Source organism: Hesperophylax consimilis, chromosome 12, assembly GCF_061612785.1.
Source record: "Hesperophylax consimilis isolate HC1 chromosome 12, BYU_Hcon_1.0, whole genome shotgun sequence".
Lineage (NCBI taxonomy): Eukaryota > Metazoa > Arthropoda > Insecta > Trichoptera > Limnephilidae > Hesperophylax > Hesperophylax consimilis.
The window spans coordinates 30356842-30379060 of record NC_142847.1 but is presented as its reverse complement, the minus strand read 5'-3'; positions in this window follow the sequence as shown (position 1 = coordinate 30379060).

Here is a 22219-nt window from a genome sequence, read left to right as displayed (position 1 = left end):
GGATCTATCGTCCAATAAATATACATTTTAATTCCGTAGTATTTTTTAACATCGAATAAATAGAGAAATCAGTTTTAAAATAGTATTTACTATGAAAAAAATGTCAATACAAACATTTAAATCTATCAAAAGCCCATTGCTGTTTTTTTTCAAAACTAAAATGAACCATTTCATATTTTGGTATTGCCAAAAATTAGACAATTGTATATTTTTCAAATAATTACAAAAAAAAATAAACAGTCGTCATGAATCGATTCAAGCTTTAGTGAAGATATCACATTTTCATGGCAAGGCGTGTTTTTTGGTAGAACCGTTGGGGAGGCTTGCTGTCGGGGGTAGAGGGAGGTGGTGGTGAGGTTAGGTGGTGAGTTTGCCATCCCCTAGTCCCGGTTGGCAACGTTTTCCCGGCGGTCGCGGCGTTGCCAAGCCGATGAATATTTTATAATTTACATTTTCAATGTTTGGGTTGCTCCGATCCGTCGAGCTTTAAAAATGTTTCATTAAATAATCCCATTAACGCGAAAGTTTTCCTATGCATATGTGAAATAAGTTGTTAGAGCTTTTTTTAAAATTTACAACTTCCCAACCTCCATCCTTCCCTGTTTTTTTTTATACTAAAGTTAATTAATTTACCCGGACCTATGACCGAAATATACCGGAACTATGGCACCTCCATTTGTAAATTGTTTTTATGCTGAAGGATGCAAGGACGGCGAAAAAAGAGGTTAAGGTTTGGAATAACCTAGATTGCCAGATCTAGTAGCCATATTTATTACTAATCGTCAAGCCATTTCCCCACAGCGGCAGGCAGAGAGTAGCGACGGCCAAACAACTCGGTCTTGACACAAACTCATTGCTACATTCATACATTGTCCCGTACATACCATTCTGTTATTCTGACAAGGCCCCACTCAAGTATTCGACTAACTTGATCATCTTGAGTGTCTTCCTCAAGCGTCTACGACTTCTTCCACAATTCACATTCGCGTCATGTATTTTCCCTACTCTATTTTCTTCATTAAAGATATCACTATGCCCAAACCATATCAGCTTCCCTTTCTTAATCATAACCATTATCCTTATGCGTCAATACGCATTCGTTGCGAATATCCACAATTCTCACATGATCTTACATAGTTTTACCACACATACGCCTAAGGGATCTGATTTCTATAGCACTCAGCTATTTTCATCATTTCTCTGCCAGTTCCATGCCTGACTGCCCTATATCACTCCTTTGTCACACGACTGTCACACGGAGAAAAGGAGTATTGCTAATTTATTTGACCGGTCGTTGGCTGAGTTTATATCACATTTGGGTCCCACCCAGGCGTAGTGTGTTCAATTCCTCGGCTGGCTAAGTTCTCCATCACAACACAAGCAACATTTTCCGCTTACTGTGAAGGTAGAACTTTTATTAGATACATCGTCGAAAAACAGCAAATTAAATGCTTATATAAGCGCTGTATTAAAAAAAAAACAGTAAGAATAACACAATGCAAAATACCCATTCTTAAAAATCTGAGTTTTACAGACAGTGCATAAAGCTTGGGTTTTTATTTAAAATGTCACAAAATAGTCGTTTTCAGAAGATATTTTTAAAAGATTAGGAACTTAGAGCGGGAGCACACAGAGAGCGGTCAGAGTTCTGCGTTCTAGTGACCGCTGACCGCTCAAGAGTTCCAAAGCACACAAGCGGCGTTCAAATTCTCGCGTTCTAGTTTCATTTGGGTCTTTGCATATTATGCAACATGTCACTAGAAAGTTCATCATCCGATGAAGAATTATTGCTCTTGTGGAGCTTAGCAGCTTCTAAAAAGAAAAGGAAGTATTGGGTGCACCCAATCAACACAACGCGAGAAGAACAAGGCGAATTTACTAGTATTTTTCAGGATTTACTTAAAGATAAACAGCGATTCTATATTTATTTTCGAATGTCGATTAATAGTTTTAATGAATTGTATAACATCATACAACCCGATATCGAAAAACAAAATACTAACTGGAGGAACTGTGTTTCATCAAAAGAAAGGCTGGCTGTATTTTTAAGGAATGTATTTATTTATTAAGGATAAGAAAAGACATTAGAATATTTATAAATAATAACAAAATATACGAATAAATAATTAACATCACTTAAATCGTAAAATAAACTCCTTTCCCTAACCAATTCAATGAACTTTTCCGTGTTTGTAACCTCAGACATCGCGGCGTTCTGGCGTTCTCTGCCTCGGCGGGAAAAGAACTCTTAGAACGCGACGTTCCGTTTTGACCGCCGCGGTCTGACTGCCCGCTGTGTGCGTTGTTGTTATAGTATCAGTACATTCTAATGAACGCCGAACGCGGAACGCGGAACTCGGAACTCGGAACTCCTGACCGCTCTCTGTGTGCTCCCGCTCTTAATGTTATTATAGCTGATGGAAAAATGATAAGCGATGAGCAAGTGACGGATGGTGACATAAAATTTTTTAATTATTCTTTAAAATGTAAACCTTTTTTAAAATTTTGCAGTCAATATTTTTAGAACGACGAAGTAAAATCTTATTTAAGATTAATTACCAGAAATTTGTTCTAAACTATAAACATAAGTTTTTTTCTTAATATTTTACATATATAAATATTATTAAATTACAGAAAGTTGACTAATTTTACTTAGAGCTTGTTATGCTATTTTTTAAGAAAATTATTATTAAATAGAGACGTTGTTAAAATATCTTATAATGAAGTTCAGAAATGTGCTAGTATTTTGTAAATTATTTCGTTCGAAGCATTCATTTCAGAAGTATAACTTGAACAACCTTATACAAAGTCGGGAAAGTTTTACTTACAATAATTAAGACTCAAAGCAGCTACTGCAAATTGGAGTGAATCGTCTTACCTGAAACAAAAAAAAAATTATTATTATTCAAATTGATCATATTATTATAACAAGCACAAAATTATTAATTGGAATCAATAGCATACATGTGTACAACAGATGAATCACTAACATTAATAACTCCAGAACAACAAACATGACGCCAAAAAGTGACACACAACCCAGAAAAACTTCCACGCAACCCAGACCAACTCCAGAAAAAGTCAGATACATACATGTGTACAATAGAGAAATCACTAACATAAAAAACTCCAGTCCAGAACAACAAACATGACGCCAAAAAATGACATAAAATCCAGAAAAACCTTACTAAACAAAACTAACATACCCAAAAGAAGAAACAAACATATGATGCCAAAACAATAATAAAACTAACATGGTACTCAAGAAAAATTCATGAATAGTATTATATTATTATGTACAACTTAGAACCACTAATATTATGTACCATAGACCCAGAACAACAAACGTAAGATGCAAAAATAATTGACATACAATCCAGAGCAATATCGAACAACGAACATACAACCGAAGAACAACCAGACAATTGCAACTTGCAACCACTGAAAAACTAACGTTAACCCCAAAACGAGGGAAAACCTACTTTAACGCATTTGAATGACAAGTTAAATCTTATTTCTTCGTACTTTATCGGAAATTCACCGTTAGACGTATTAGTTTTGTAACATTATTTTTAGAATCTTCGTGCGGTTTAAGACGTTTTAGATATGTACTCAAACCCTCTATTATCGAAAGCTTTATGCCATCTATGAGTAACCTCTTAAACTACTCTATAGGATATTACACTAACTCGCCAAATATGTCCATTCCTCCGTACATCAAGGACTTTTGATTCTGGGCTTTGTTCTAAAGCGGGGTCTTATTCGATTTCTTTTCCTCGTCTCATGTGCTAGTTGACGTATGGCCGTTGATTATTTATTTTTTAGATTAAAAATAAAGTGTAAAAAATAATTCTCATAGCTGTATTTTTTAGTGTTGCACTTTGTTTTATGTATCTATCGTTGGCTAATAATAGAATACTGCAACAGTAATTGACACGTAGTACAAAAATATGGTAACAAAATATATTTTATGATATCAAATACATTTTTTGAGAAAACAAACTTTAAATTCAATTCCATTTCCTTACATTACAATATACTACGTCATATCTCCAAGCCTTAAAATTTCATGGCAAAACTCTAGGCGGGAAATAACTCAACTCGGTGAAATATTTGAATGCTCAACAGTTAGCACAGAAACCGGGCAAACTCCGTTTACGGCTAATTGCATACATTTTAAGTTCCAGGAATTATCTCTAAAGATTTTAACAATGAAAGTTTTCCTGAAACTTTAACACAATTATACTTTCAGCGATCGGAGTTCCACATTCATTTGCAGATAAACATGCTGGATGCTTTTCAGCTGTTGATAAGAAATTCTTTGGATTTTGAACATATTTGTTGAATTACACTCAAAAACTGAATTTGTAAATCAGTTCGCTGTTATATTAAACTTTCTCTATTCTTCTGTACGACGTTGATATCTGGGCACTAAAACATGAAATGACACGGGAGATCAAGGTAACCTTTGAAATTTAGATCTCACGATAAATGAAACTCAGTTTTTTTATCATTGAAGGAGATAATACTAATAAATCTAAACAAAAAATGAAACAGAACAAGGCATAGAAAAATGGGCTTGGGAAAATGCAATTCAACACACCTTTCAAATTTGATATAGGTTACATAGGTAAATATTTTACCTAGTTTTTATTTCATCACTTTTCATGACTTTATATCACTTTTTGTAGGTGAATTGTCATTTTGATGAGATATCCGGTCACCAGAAAAATGAATGCAGGATCTCTGTCTTCCCGGGACAACATCTCTAACCACTAGGCAACTGAGACCTAATTATTTTACGCCCTAATTGTCTATCTCATATTTAAATTAACAATATTATTAAAACTAATTTTTCCCATATTTTTGGCTGATATCTTTTTGAATGATTACTAAGTACTAAAGAATTTATTTTAAACATTTTTTCAGTTTTATTTTTCATTTCAGTACTCCAAAGCAGAAAATATGTTTTTCTCAGCAAAAATTCTAGATTTGAAATGAAAGGACTGTCATGCAATAATGCTTTTACAATTTCTTATATCATTTTCATGGTGACCGGATAACTCATCAAAATGACAATTCAACACGCATATAAAAAGTGCTATAATGTTATGAAAAGTGACAAAAACTAGGTTAAATAGGCTACTATTTAACCAATTTTTTAATTATGAAATTTTTATATACCTTGAAATTATAGATAAGGGATATGGATATAAAAGATGCCATATTGTTGGTTTGTATTGTTTGAATTGTAAAAATATTTTAAATTCCGATGAATTAGAGTAAACACTATTATAGTCAAACAGTTTTTTCGCCCTTTTGACTACTTCATTGTGTGTTTATGATTGGAATGGCTTAATTATGTCTGTTTATGATTGGAATGGCTTAATTATGTCTGTTTATGATTGGAATGGCTTCATTATGTGTGTTTACGATTGGAATGGCTTCATTATGTCTGTTTATGATTGGAATGGCTTCATTATGTCTGTTTATGATTGGAATGGCTTCATTATGTGTGTTTACGATTGGAATGGCTTCATTATGTCTGTTTATGATTGGAATGGCTTAATTATGTCTGTTTATGATTGGAATGGCTTCATTATGTGTGTTTACGATTGGAATGGCTTCATTATGTGTGTTTATGATTGGAATGGCTTCATTATGTCTGTTTATGATTGGAATGGCTTCATTGTGTGTGTTTATGATTGAAATGGCTTCATTATGAGGTGTTTATTATTGGAATGGCTCGCGTGCGTTGTATGTACTCTTAGTGAAACTATTAACATGTTATTTTGTTTTAAAATTTTATCTTTAATGTTGGATAGCACTAAATAAATAGACATAGAAGTTTTTATTTTGAAAATAAAACATTTTATGTTTTGTTATTTATTCATAATTATAGAAAACATCAACAACTCTCAGTGAAAATATGAAATAGAAAGACACAGAAAATAAATAACAAGGCAACGGTCGCAACTGGAACACGAACCCAGGTCCTAATTAATCTTTTTTAGTTTTAGCTGAATAAATCATCCAAGAGGGAGAAAAACTCTGGATAAAAACAAGGAATAAAGCCATGCGATACTTCGTTACCCAATTTCAGTTTACAAAAATTTTGATGTATTTTTTTGGATAATTTATTGGTTAGATCATAAAATGAATAGACCTTTACAGGGATGTCCGACGAAGCTTTTTATAATATTCAGTGCTTTTTATAATATTCAGACCCCGTCGAATTTACGGTGTGCTAAAAACTAAATAAATACTTATTTTCATTGTTTACTAAGTGAAAATAAAATGATTGACAATGTTTAATCTGCGTGAAAAGACAATCATTGTGTTGGAGTGTACTCTGAGTAAAAAAGACAACAATTGTATGGGAGCATACTCTGAGTAAAAATATATTATTTAGTGAGTGTTGACGCTAAGTGAAAAGACAATCATTTTTCAATGTTGACTCTGATTGAAAATATAATAATCGTGCTGGTGTACACTCTCAGTAAAAAGGCAATCATTGTGTCGGTATTGACTCTAAGTGAAAAGACAATCATTTTTTCTGTGTTGCCCCTGGGTGAAAAGACAATCATTATGTCGGAGTTGATTCTGAGTGAAAAGACAGTTATTGTGTTGGAGTATGCTGTGAGTAAAAATAAAATAATTTTGTTGGAGTACACTTTGAGAAAAAATACAATTATTGTGTGGGTATTGACGCTAAGTGAACACACAATCATTTTGTCAGTGTTGAATCTGAGTGAATAGACAATCAATGTATCGGTGTTTACTCTGATTGAAAAGATAATCATCGTGTTGGTGTTGACTCTGAGTGAAAAGACAATCATAAGCGGTGTTTACTCTGAATTAAAAGACGTTCATCGTGTTGCTGTATATTTTGAGTAAAAAACTTGAGTAAAAACATTGAGTGAAAGATAATTATTGTATCGGTGTTGACTCTGAGTGAAATTACAATCATTGTATCGGTGTTGACGCTGATTGAAAAGAAAATCATTGTGTTCGTGTTAACTCTGATTGAAAAGATAGTCATCGTGTCAATGTATATTCGGAGTAAAAAGACAATCATTGTGTCGGTGTTGACTCTGAATGAAAAGACAATCATTATATCGGTGTTGACTCTGAGTGAAAAGACAATCATTGCGTTGGTGTTTTCAGTAAATACATGTAAAGGAATAAGTACCAATAAATACCTACCTAGAAATGCCTAGGATTCCTTTGTCTTTGAATTATGATTTTTTATTTAATTTTATGCGCTTTTCAAATGTCATTGATGTTTTGTCTTGGTTACACATTAAACATCATTATTTTTTACTCGCTATATGGCTGACATTTGAGTTATTGAAATATTTAATTTGTTTGATGTAAAAAGATCGACAAATAAACTTTAAATTTCGTTTCTTTGTATTTCAAGTAATGTTTGTGATGTTACGATAATTTAATTAGTATTTTACTAAATGTGAAATTAAAAATAATTTGTCGTATATACATACAAAAATAGTATTCAATTTTAAGTTTTTTTTATACTGGTTCTACTTTTATTGGAAACATGCATAAAGCGACGAGTTTAGTGATATTTAAAGGAGTATGATAAATAAATAAATATAGGTATATGATAAATTTGTCGATTATATAATTTGAAGAAAGATATGTGATAGGTTTGCCGATATATAATATGAAGACGATATAACTAAAATAGATTTGTCGATATATAATAAACACGTAGACCGTTATTTGTCGATACATAATAAATATAAAAACGATTTGGCCCCGGACCTGAACGCAAACAAACAATTTTATTTTTATATTGATATATTAGCATTCTTTTCTAAAACACGCAACCCGTACTAAGGCAAATGATAAATTTAAAATTAATTCACATTTTGAAAGTAAAATAAAATGAGAAAATAAAATGAAAATTTCTTGTAATCAAACTAAACTGATTGTATAGAATTTATAAATTTAATTAAGGTAATAAAAACATTAAAAACTACAAATACCAAGAACTGTGGAAAAACTCTTTGCAAAACAACTTTGTAGCAGCCACAAGTAAACGTTGCGCATTTGCGCTCATGTTCTGTGAAAAAACATACAATAGAATCAACCTGAGAAATAAGTTACAGGTACGCGGATTTCTCCGTGTTTCACGTCTCTCTATTTTTTACTGCTAAGCAAATTTCATAGCTCCGAACTGCGAACATTAGATTTTTTTCGTATTAATTCAATTACCAAAGTATGTGATATTGTGTTTACACCGTACGGAATACTGCGAAACTTGAGAAAAAATTCACGAAGTGTTTGAGATACATTATTCATTTTGCGAGGGAAAAAGGACTTAACCGCTGACTGGGGAGGGGGTGGGGGTTTCGTAGGTAGGGTGGTATAAGACAGGAGTTGGAAGCCAGGGGGTGAGGGTGGTTATAGGCTGTAGGCTGAAGGCTGTAGTTCGCATGAGTATACCGGTCGGTATTCCCTCATTACTGATGATTTTCCAGAGGGAAGTTCAATGAGTAAATTTTGAATTATTAACAAAATATTTTTCTTCTTTTCAGCAGAAATGCAAACCACCAGTGTTTTATATAACAATAATTAGTGATTTAGTAAAGTTTTTTTTTTTTTAAATGTTCAAAAATTAATTCGAAGAGTAATAAAATACACTTGCTTTTTAAAAACAGCAAAAATATTGGTAATTGGATAATAAGGAACTCCAGTGAAAAAATAAATTCACATAGATGTACAAACTCAGATTTGGAATATATAAGTTTTATTATGCAATAATTAATTAATAATAAGTTTTTATCTTTGGGTAAAATTTATAAACCGTAATTTAAAAATAAATAAAATACCATCGTTTGGTTGGCTAGACTGAATCTGTTGATTTTTACGTCACAAGTCACGAATCGCATTTCATTCTGATTTTGTATTTTGATAATTTTTATTTTAGAAAATTAATGACAGTCATATGTACTAATATTATTTTGAAGTTAGTATCAAAATTAGTTAGAGCGATATTATAATATAAAAATAACTACCGCAAAGGAACATTCTAGAAACTATCATTTAATTTTAAAAGAAAATATGCAGATGAAACCCCAAGGTGTAACCAAACTTAAAAGTACAATATAGTTAGGTTTAATTTTTAGCAAACATTTATTAGCAATTAAACTTTTGTACTTGGCATCAAAATGATCCCTGCAACAATATGCAATTGACCTAGGTACGAGTATATTATTATTATTTGTAATTTTTTCTACGTTATCATATAAATATTTTAAAAAATATACAATTTTGGTGACTTTTTCAACTACTACACTGGGCTCAAGCCCGTATTATGGAAGTCGCACGTGATTCATGTTATTATAACAATAATAAAACATAACGGAAAAGGAAAATTTTATGGTAAAACAAAAAGTGACGAAACATCTTATTGATTAGTTTGATGGGGTCACACCATTTTTTTCGTAGTAATACAGGTTTTGGATCACTGAAATTACTTATCAGGTGCGGTTTCGGATGTATTTTTGCACTTTGGTAGAGTACAATAACAGTAGTGATGACTTTTTACCTAGTGTTTTTCAATAATATTAAGATTATATGTTAAGAATATGAATATGAACTATGCCATACAAAATACAGTGTCAGTTGAAATAAACTATTGTCTTTTTATGACTGGTGACGTCATACATCAAAGATTCGGTGTGTTTTGGGGAGACCCGAAAAATCAAAACTTCGAAAACTGTTTTATCTACTAAAACAATAAAAATAATAGAATGGTATAAAAGTTAGAAGGTCATTCTTATTTTTTTGATTAATAAAAAAGGACTGCAGTTCCTTTTTGTGTAAATTCATCTGAATTTTTTTTTTAAATTTTACAACACAAAAGAAACTTTTCAGTGATTAACAATAATAAACTACCTGGTTTCGCCCGAGTTTCAACGTCATTTTTTATGATTTAAAAATGTGGTCGATTTATAAATTTTTACAAATAATTTTTGCCAGTTGATAATTGTTTTTTTATTGTGGAATAAACGTTGCGAACTAAAAACGGTCGATTCGTACAAACATCGAAAAAGTTGTGCTATTTTCGTAAAGCCAGAACTCACAAGTTTTTGGGGTTTGTTACTACATGTTGTTGTTTTACTTTTAGTTAATATACTCTTAATATCAAAAAGCAAGTGAAAAGTTTTCCGCAGAAACTAAGTATAAAAAGGGCGTATAAAATAAATTGTTAGCTTTCTAAGTGCAACCTCCCCCGCATTCCTCCCATTGCGGGTTTGTGAAGAGCGTGCCGCGGTCTGGCGTGCCACCAACCTCAGAAGGGTTAGCAAAGACGATGAAATGTATGTTACACAACAGCCCAACCACCCAACCACCCACCCACAAAACCAGGGAGCCAGCATACTTCACTTAAGTACGAATAAAAGTGCCCTTTAAATATTTAATATAAAGTTTTTATGTGAGTAACGCACAGGAGTCCCAACTGCTCCTGGTCGCTTGGAGCCAGTGAGACTGGCGTTACCAATTTTGGTGAGGCTCAAGGTAGTGAGGAGGGGAAGGAGATTGGGAAGAGGAAGGTGGCTGATTACCTGGCTTTTCAGATGTGGACACCAAACATGGCTAAAAACATTTCAAGCAATGTTTTGTTTCTGAAGGGTGGTCTTTTCCAAAGTGGTTACGATCCTCGGCCTCGATACGGAGGTCGAGTTCAAATCCCGACGTTCGCAAATAATTTTATTTGATTAATTTGCTTTATTTCACCATTTGCTCACTTAAATTGTATTATATTTGCGCCAAATTACAGATTGGAAGATACTCTCAGTATCGCCTGGTTAAACAACACCATTCAGAATTGAAATATTACTAGAAATATCTTTAGATGAGTTTGGTAACTAGATATGGATATCCAGGTACTTTCCCACCTTTCTCTTCCCCATCTCCTTCAAATTCCCACTACCTTTAGCCTTACCACATACCCCAATTGGCATGTCATAGCCTTACTGGCCTCAGACGGTTGGTAACAGTTGGGACTTTTGTGCGTAAATTTTTATTTCTGAAATATTTATTTTAAATACGATCATTTTAATAGCATAAAAGTTTTACAGCTGGTTCTTATTAATCATTATTGTAAAAAAAAAATTAACTGTCTTATTTTCGTTTTAACCGGAAATTGCTATTCTGAATTCGTTTAACAATTTTTAACATGCTATATGCAAGCAAATCATCTGTGTCAGTACTGCTTACCTTTAAATGGCACAAATTCTTATTTTCTTGAACTTCAATTTGGTAGGCGGGTTTGGGTACCGCTGCCCCGGTAACCATTTTTCGGATAACTAACACCTCTGCCATAGGTCACACCAAGTGGTTTGCTACGTTTAGTTATTTAGCAGGAGGGCCCGGGCTTATCAGGTGAGGTGTGTTCAGGATGCGCCTGCCCACCAACTGCGTGGTGTGCCAGATCGGGAGAGGCTGGTTTGGGGAGACCCTTTGACTTCTCCTACTGGGCCCTCGACCCATCGCCTTGCGCTGAAGTGGGAGGGATATATTCATACGTCTGTCACTCCTGAACACACTGATTGAAATTATTTTCCTCAAGGCTTCCTATGTGAGGTTAATGTAAAAAAAACCTACGTTTGTTATCTATATTTTTGCTTTACACAAGTAAATTCAAGACATTCTAAATTAAATTAACTAAAATTAATTATCTCTTTAAATTAACTATTAATTAAATTAACTTTTATTCAAATAATTTAAGGTCCGAAAATTAAGTGCATTATACTTCTACCATGCAACATTACAAATTTATAAAAACAATATTCAAAATAAAATTGCACCCTTTAAAAATAACAGAAATCTTAGACAAACGTCAATACTTCCTACTCCTAAATGTAAAAAAACAAAAGGACAGTTCAACCATGAATATCACGGAGTTAAATTTTTTAACTCATTACCAGAAAAAATTAGAAACATGAATGCAAATATAAACGAATTCAAAAGCCACCTTAAAAAGTATTCCGAACAGTTGAACTGAATCATATCAAATATAAACCAATATAACAACACCCCCCATACACACAAGCCCTGCTTATTTATGGGGGTACATCAAATACTAATATTATGTAATTTTATTATGTAATTGTTATATTATGTAATTCGTGTATCTTTTTTTTACTAATAAAAAAAAATGAAACTATAGCAATGAAAAGAGAACTACGATTTTATGCACAAACACATCAAAGCAAACGTAACGCGGGCATGTTATACAGAATAATATATCCACAAAAGCTTTCAGAAAAACATAAATTAAGCCGTTGTTAACGCAAATATTCACCGCACACAATGAAAAGCTTGTATTGTTCTACTTTATGATAACTGAATACTTGAAATCCTCAGATAATTCCAACGTCAAGTATCACAATATGATTGTCAGAATTCGGGGTTCAATGGATGATATTCCAATTATCTGAACACGATATTTCCACGTTCATCTATAGCAGGGCTCTGCAAACTATGGCCCGCGGGCCAAATTCAGCCCGCTGCCTCTTTCGATCCGGCCCGCAAGCTAATAAAGGATATTCAAACCTTAACAAACAAAGAAAAAATCTAATTACGCACACAGAGAAAACTTACTGACATAAAATATTTCTTATTTATTGAGAATCTCTTCAAATTATGCGTAATCCTGTTAAAAAAGGTATTGCTTGATGAATGAAATTAGAGGTTTCCTGTCAATCTCTTATTAAAAAATAATATGATTTTTCGCATTTCGTCAGTACAAATTATCACGGCAAATGCATGTGCATAAACAAGTGTTCCGATATATTAGGAATGTACTAAAAGTTTAAAAGGAAACGGCCTGCAATCCTGTCTTTAACCGGATTTTAATTTATAAACAATACTCGTTTTTCTCCGTGCACTATGAGAAACCAGATGATATCTTTAAAATTATCATTCATATCAAAACCGTAAATGTCCAAATATTTATGAAACAAAACGTCAAAAGATGAGAATCCAAAACGGGTGTTTCACAGAATTTGAACAATTCATCAAATTTCAATGTTGATTTCTGTGAAGGTTCTTTCCAAGTTCTATTATTATATCATTATTGGCCAGGGACAATACAAAACTGAAATAATAACAGTACTTGAATAGAACCTTCACAGAACTTGAAAATCAACTTTGATATTTGATGGATTGTTCAAATTCTGATTCTGTTAAACAACCTGTCCTTAGAGAATCTTCATTTGGACGTGAACTTTATTTGAAATATTAATCATAAATCTGTTTACTTACAATATTCTGATGAATGATAACTATTAAAAAAACATTTTTTGTCTTTAAAATCGATGCCAGGTGTGGGGAAATGTGGTCGGGGTAATTTCAAAATTCAATAACTTGATATTCAAATTTTTTTAATTTTCGTCATACGTTTATTCTGACGAAAAAAACATTGGTTTTGAAACCTTTTAGATTAAATAGTGGTGTATACAAAGATATTCATTTTATTAAAATTAAAATGATGACACAAAGTTATTCTTCAATTATTTAATTTAATGGTGGTTATAACATTAGTAATTAACAATAATGTTTTTAATAAAAAAAAAGATTGTGGAGTCCTGATCTGAAGTATATGATGGCTCATCCCTATGTATTGCGCTTCCACGAAAGCTCTCATAATGAATATCGCGTTAATCGTATTATATTGTGAATTTAATGTGTAAACATTTAATTATTTCTTACATTACGGCACATTATTTTACCACGGCGACGTAAATTAAATTTTCTTTCTATTTTCCGGAATAAATAATAAATATATTAAAATACTATAAAACTAACATTTTATTTTTATTTAATTGGAAGCAAACATAAGGAGAAACTAAACACATATAGAGCACGTCTAATTAAGGAAGCAACTGAAATTCATCAAAGTCCCGTAAATATTAAAATAAACGATGGAGGTAAGCTCAGTCAGTAGTTCTTGGTGTCCAGTAATTTATTGCTACATCAAAACTAAACGCAGAAAACCACTTAGAGGATTGAACGGGCAACACGGTATCGCATCTTCATACATAAGCACACGCTTCGCCAAAACTTTAAGAAGTAGGTAGCGCAACACGGCGCAATACCCCAAAAATAAATCACTCTTTTTGATAATATTTTTCTTTTTGATAATATTTTTCATGAGTGGAAGATGCTTTCAGTGTCACTCTGGTGCAAGACCAGCATTCAGAACTGAAACGTTGTTTGAAATGGGTTTAACCGTGTTTAGTGAACAAATATGAATAGCCAGGTACATCTTCATATTCGTCTTCTTCATCTCCTTCCCCTCCCCACTACCTTCAGGCTCATGATAGAATTGCCTCGCATTCAATTGGGATGCTATAGTCTCATTGGTTTCAGACGGTTGGGATCAGTTGCGACTCTTATTAACATAAAAAATAAACTGAAATAAAAAAAATAATTTTGTTATACATTTCAATTTCTCTAAACATTTTGCCCCATGAAAATAATGATATTACCAAAAATATTAGTAAATTTTGCAGTAAATGTTTGATATAATGTCATATTTGGGAATGTTATCCGGATATTAGTTCTAAAAGAGACCTATTTTGGAAAATGTCGGATCCAATGAAAAGGTAAAAGAACGAATCATTAAAACAACCCAATATGTAGAAAATAGACACATAGTGAAAGTAACCAGTAAAAAATTTATATTTAAAAAGCTATGTTCATAATGATTTCAAAATTCGAATGTTTCAGCAAACAACTTTCTACTGTGAAAATGTATTAATTATTTATCATTTGACGATAAACAAGTCTCGTTGAAATCCAAAATTCATCAAGACTGCATGATATTTAGTGGAAATTCGTTATATACAACGCACAAAGAAATATATTTGCACATTTGAAATTCGGGAATTTGAACACCTATTCTAAATAACAATAACACTGTAAACATTCTTCGTTTCTCGGACTAAACAACGTAATCGGATAATGAAATCACCGCTTACTGTGGGTACCTACTGATTACCAAGCGCGGCAAGCGTAATCACAACTAGGTCCGCCTACCGCAACTTAGTGGCTTAAAAGCTCTAAAAACACGTCAAAATAAAATTAAAACAAACAAAAAACAGTTAAGCACGCAAGCTTTTCCCATCAAAGTAAAAGCGAATACTGAAGAAGCTTTTGTATAACGTGACGTCAAAGAGCATAAAAATGAAAAGTTTTTCTTCGTTTTCTTCTGAATCTTTACTTTATGTTGCGTTATGAAAAAAGCTGTGTGTCAAATGGATTTATTGGAAAAACGTATTCGCTTCAACTTGAGATGATCAAATTTAGAAATGCCTAGGTGGGTCCTCCGGGTTAAGAAAAAGCATTGAAACATGTACGGTAAATATGATTTTTTTGAAAATGTTTAAATAATGCAGAGATCTTTAATTTCAAAGATCTGTAGAAAGCTTCGGTTTTTGATACTTCAACGTCTTGATAGCATCGTACCTACTGGTTCGGGGAATGAAGTGATATATTTTCTTAATAACATACGAAAAACCTAGGTTTTTTCATATGTTTAGTAGCTATATTATCACATCTGTATAGTGTATATATATTATCACATAGTTGTCATCATCGAAGCAATCATCTTCCACCATCACCTGTCTGTGCAGATAGAAAAACAATAGCGCGTGCTGCTTTTACGACCAACAAACACTGCTGTTTTTTTTTTAAAAAAGCATATTTTTACATGTCAAAATTTGAAAGCAATCGGTGAAGAATTAAGATTTTGAACAAAACAAACAGTCACAATTTTATTTGTAATGATAGATTTCACATTAATTTCACACAAGAGGCCCTTAGGGAAAATATTCTCCATCTTTGGGAATGCTGTGTAGCGCATTTTTTTAAAGAAAGGAAGTAGAGGAACCTATGAGAAAGATAAGTAAAGGGTCGAAGTCAAAGGGTCTCTCAACCGGCCTCTTGCAGCTGGTACGGCGAAAACAAACCTCACCCCATGAAGCTGGGCACCCCTGCAAAGTCACCAAAAGTAGCGAACCACTTAGGGTGACCTACCTTCCGGGCGGTAGTAACAATGTATGTACATAGTTATTCTACCAGTATATCAATGAAAGTATTCTGCAGAACCAGCATGATGTGTACAACCGGGTGCTACGTCAAACGCGAGTTGAACATGTGTATAAGGTTAACATTAACATGAGAAGCGGTGTTTTCACGATTCGGCTATACAAAATCCCAGACTGATTCCTTTTTTTGTGATTAAAAAGAAGAAGAAAAATCATTGTGTCCATAACCACACGGCGGACTGCGGTCATTTTTGTTTCAACAAGGGCCAATCATTCCCAATCTATATCGATGCGCTATAATTCTTACGTCTGCCCACGCATCGGTGACGTCACACATTTAATGGACTACGAAGAGGTGGAATTGTTTAACTCGGGAATGATTGAGGAACTTTTTCCTGGAAAATACTTTTGAAAATTCAGAAAGTCACATACTTAAATTATTTCTGCAATCGCAGCACGTTCCTGCAACCCTTCTCAGGTGTAATAGCATAAAATCTCATAAATATCACGTTTAAGTTCGTGGTGCCATTTCATATTTTGGACAATTGAATTTATTGTCTTCAGTACAAGCGCACGCAACCTTTACACAGTGTTTTTTTTCAAGAATTATAAAAGTATTGATCGAATGTTTCAAATTATATCTCGTGTGGAGTAATTTTAAGCTTCTGAGAGAATGTTTGTATTTTGTACCCGGTTTCGGTACTCTTTTTAAGATATCTTTTTTCTAAACAAATAATTATAAGCAATAAGTCGCCCGAAATATCAATACAAATTGAAAATATCTCCCGAGTAAAAATAAATGCCGCCAACGGGAATTGAACCCGTGCCTTCTGATGTCCGGTCAGGTGCTCTGAAACCACTGAGCTATGTCGGCTTATTTCCAACCCGCCAAATAATTCAATATGTACTAGTACCTCAATCAACAATTACTGCTTATTATATTTTTTCCACCTGTAAACAACCAACTTAATTTTTGTAGGATAGGCTTTGTCAGTGCTAAATTTCTCATGTTAGTGCTAATATTTTAGTTATTTCAGGCGACTAATTATTGCTTATAATTATTTGTTATTCTTTATGCTATGCATAAAACCTTGTCTTGTAAACATTACTTTATCATTAAAAAAATCTTTTTTCTTGTTGAACTGGCGAAAAATATCGAATAAACAATTAAACACTCGTAATTTTTGCTGCAGAAATTCTAGACAGAAAAGTCAAGTCTCAAGGGTTCCCAATTCAAGAGTTTCGGCCGGATCAGACTCGGTTAGAGCGTTTAAGGCGATGCACTACGTCGTGTAATATTTTAATATAGCCGCTATCAATAACAACCCTTACGTAGATGGCGATAAGGTTTAAATTCCCGCTTAACACCATCCGCCTGTTTTGATTTATGCAAGAAAAAACATGGCCAAAAAGTGCCTTTTATTTTTATTTTGTGGATGTTCAGACATAAATATTTAATTTTTTTTCGATCATTTTATAAATAACTTAATTTTTCACATTATACAATAAAATCACAACCGAAAATGGGTTCGTAAGCAGGAGTTTTTGAACTTTAAAGCAGTTTTCATAGGCCTTATACATTATTTTTTCTGGGCTTATAAAAAGACTTATCTAAAAAATACTCGATTATTTCAAAGGCCAAGATGTATTCTACTCGAAGTATTTAATTGAAGTATCTGAAACGTTTCTAGGCGACCAAATTTTCAAACCAAAAACACATTATTTTGCATTACAACGTATGGCATCACCTTAAAATCTTGCACTGAAGCGACCTGCTTGGAAAGAATTAAATATATTTTATTTATTTGGACTGTACTGTTATGTACATTATTAGATCGAGCCAAGAGGAGGCGATATTAGTACAGCGCCTTTGAAATGATTTCACACCAAATTTTCGCTAGTTATTATTATTAAACATGGGTACCTACTTTGTAAGACATTACATAAAAACATGTAGGGGAGATTACATGAATCAAAATTGATTTCCATTGACATCAACTTTTAAATGTTTAAGCTAATTTTGGATTGTATACTGTGCCTTTTTTCCTAACGGTCTCTGTGGTCGAGGGATATGGCTCTCGACTAGCAATCTGATGGTCGCGGGTTCAAATCCCGGAGTGCGTAAGAAACTTTTATGTTTTATGTGTCATTTCACAATTTTTTTATTTGAAGTAATTTATGGTATACTTTCGGCACGTTCCAGGGTAGAAAATACTCTCAGTATCGCCCTGTGTAAGACCACTATTCAGAATCAAAACGTTGCTTGAAATAGCTTTAGCCGTGTTTGGTTACCAGATCTGACTAGCCAGGTACTCCCCCACCTTCCTCTTCCCAATCTCCTTCCCCTCCCCACAACCATCAGCCTCACAACATACCACAATTGGGGATGCCATATTCTCACTGGCTCCAGATGGTTCGAAGCAATTGGGACTCTTCTACATTAAAACGGCCGGCATAGTCCAGTGGTAACGCATTGGACTGCCATTCCGAAGGTCGCGGGTTCGAACCCGGCGTGCGCAAATAAATTTTATTTGATTAATTTGTGTTATTTCACAATTAATTAATTAAAATAATATATAGTATATTTGCGGCACGTTCCAGAGTGGAAGATACTACCAGTATCGCCCTGGTGTAAGACCACCATTCAGAATTGAAACGTTGCTCCAAATGGCTTTAGCCGTGTTTAGTGACTAGATCTGAATAGCCAGGTACTTCCCCACCTTCCTCTTTCCCTTCCCCACTTACCTTCAGCCTCACAACATCCCCCAATTAGGGATGCCATAGTCTCACTGGCTCCAGACGGGAGCAGTTGGGACTCTTGTGAGTTATTCACTATAAAAAAAAAATTAAAAAAAATTAAAAAATGAGCACCAAAAGCAAGGCCTTAAAACAGAAATTTTCGTATTATTTGTAATAGAACAAGTAAAATTAATCTCACCAGATAGTTTTCTGATAGAACTAGTAAAATAAATGTCACCAGATAATTTTATAATAGAACAAGTAAAATAAATGTCACCAGATAGTTTTGATATTAAAAGAACTATAATCAGTTAAATTTACATCAGGGTTTTCATACTTTTCGCTATTATAAACGATGGAACCTTTTGATAACCTAACTAATACCTTTATGAAAACCGCTTTTGTAGGGGAAGATTGTCCCTTAAATAATAAATACATTAACCAGAATAATAGAATAGGCTTAATTAAAATGAAATACGCGCAAACATTAATTTGAAACATCTAAAAATAAAGCAATTTTCCGGGCTGGATTGGCTCCTACCCGAGATGGTTTTTTTTCCCCGCGAAGGGTAGTTGTTAGGAGTTGTGGGGTAGGGCGGTAGTTAGGAGGGTAAGGGGTAAGAGATGGAAGGTTGTTATTTAATTTTTAATTAACTTTAGCGAGAGACAATCGATTCAAACCCCAACGTGACGCAGTACGAATATTGTAACTTAGGCCTAATATTGGCTCATAAATTGATATCAGCGCAACTTATGGCAACTTTAATTTAATAAGATCTGTTAAATATTTTTAACTTTTTTTATGTGTATACCGCAAAAGATTGCCAACTGTGCGAAGCCAGTGGAACTCTGGCATCCCCAATTGGGACATGTTTTTATAGAAGGTGTAAGGAAGGGACGGAAAAAATTAAAAGTTAAGGAAGCAGGTACCTGTTTTTTCAGTTCTTTTGTCAAATACCGTTGAAGCCATTTCAAGCCAAGTTTGATTCTGAATGGTGGTTTTTTACAAGGGCGATACTGATAGTATCTATAGTATCAGGGCTGACCCCTGATAGTATATATTTTTAAAAATATGTATATAAATTTAGTTTAAAAAAAATAGTAATTTAGCCATGCAGTGAAGATAGTCCTTAGCGCGTTCCCATTAGACATATGCTGGAGTTGGCTGGTATAGGAGAGAATGGGCTTTTTAAAAGCTTATGCATGTAAAGAACAATAGCGCCCGCCATACAGAGGGTGTACACTAGTGTACACCTTTGTGTCGGAACACCCTCTAGCCCATACCAACCCCCACACACAACCCGGCAACCCAACAACCATCCCCCCTGCGTCTACAATGTACAGTGATGGACCAAAACCAAAAAAAAAATATTAATTAATTATGTTTTTGAGTCCTTCGCGTAATTAGCGTCGATCTGCAGGATTAGACCACGCAATAAAATTGAAAAAAAACTTGTTTCCTGCTTAAAAGTATTTACGATGTTTTAAACATATTAACCGGGAGCCACGGTACCAGCTCAATATCTTCGAACGGCTCAAAGAGTCGACGGCTCACTTAAACTGAGCTTGAACTTGAGCTCAGAGCGTATGAGCAATGAAAATACTGTGCTCGCCAGATACAGCTCCCCAACTACGGCTCCCACGATACGGCTCACCGGTACGGCTCCCCCGATACGGTTTTCAGTTCCCAGCATAAGCGTATGGATTCGTACAACTCTTGGTACCGATACGCGCCGCCTCGTACCATGAGAAAAATAAGATGCTGGTGAAGGTACTAGATGTAGGTACATAGGACGTATGTCCAAGTACATGTGTTAGACTGTCCGACGCTGTTCACGTCTATGTAATAACAATTACGTGGATAATTATAATGGCGTTATTTTTCTAAAATATCTACTGATAGAAAAAGAGTAACCGTAAAAGATTAACTCGAGAACGAGCTCGTTCAAAAACGACTCATCGCTACGAGTTCTTTAACACAAAATATACGATTAACGAAAATGTGGTTAATTTTATTTTGAATTTAACAAGCTGAAATACAAGCCCGTTGTTATTAAAAACCTGAATCATGTATAGAAAATTATGTGGCTCAATTTTATCTGAAAAAAAGGAAAACAATCTATTTTTTTACTTACCTCACATGGAGGGGACCTGTTTTGAAAACCGAAACCCGACAATAGTCCCAACTACTCCCAATCGCCTGTAGCCAGTGATACTATGGCATCCCCAATTGTATGTAGTGAGGCTGATGATAGTGGGGAGGGGAAGGAGATGGGGAAACACCTAGTTGTTCAGATCTGATCACCAAACACGACCAAACTCATTTCAAGCAACGTTTCAATCCTAAATGGTGGTCTCACACCAGGGCGATACCGAGAGTATTTTTCACTTTGGAAGTGCCGAAATGAATAATTTGTGAAATAACATAAATTAATCAAATAAAATTTACTTGCGCATGCCAGGATTTGAACCCACGACCACCAGCTCGCTAGACGAGATTCTTACCCCTCGACCACGGAGGCCCTAAGAGAAACATCATATTTTTGAAAAGAAAGAATGAACTTTGATTTTGTAAAGACTCGAAGAGGAAACATAAAGCCAGTCATTCCACCGCCAAGCTAGTGATTTAATTCGCCACCGAGTATCGATCAAAATAATATCAATCCTTTTTAACCGTAATCAGACATGATTTGGTTTTGGAGGTTATCTACACCAAGAGAATATATAATTCATGTTGTTTCAAAGACTTTTTAAGTAATTAAGTTTCTTTGCCACAAAAACTTACGTAACCGTGAAACTTACTTATCTGAACTTTCAGGCGTCACAATAATATGCGAAAACGACCAATATGAACATTTTAATGGATGCTTGTATTCTATTTAAATAGTTAATAACGACAGTGACATTAGTTATAAGCTTTCAAAGTGAACTTGGGTAAAACGTATACAGTTATATCTCGTGACGACACAAGAGAATCAGTACAATTCATAATCCGAACGGCAGGACTGTAGTACCGCCACGTATGTAACGTGATGTCACATGCTTTTCGGCTGGCCGCAAATATCAAATTTTTGACGGCTTGTATCTTTGGTAGTGTTCGGTATCTTCAAAAAATACAAACAGTTCTGTCCTCAGCATGCTCTAACTTTAATAATACGTTACAATTGTAAAATTCTGTGAAATTTCGATATAGGCGACAGCTACATTCCGATTTCGATATAGGCGACAGCTATATTCCGATTTCAATATAGGCGACAGCTCCATTCCGATTTCGATATAGGCGACAGCTACATTCCAATTTCTTACCATGATTATATTGTATATTACGTCAAATAGTATGATCCGCCCCTGGTCGACGTAATATACGACAGGCGAGATGAATATAATGTGTCGCA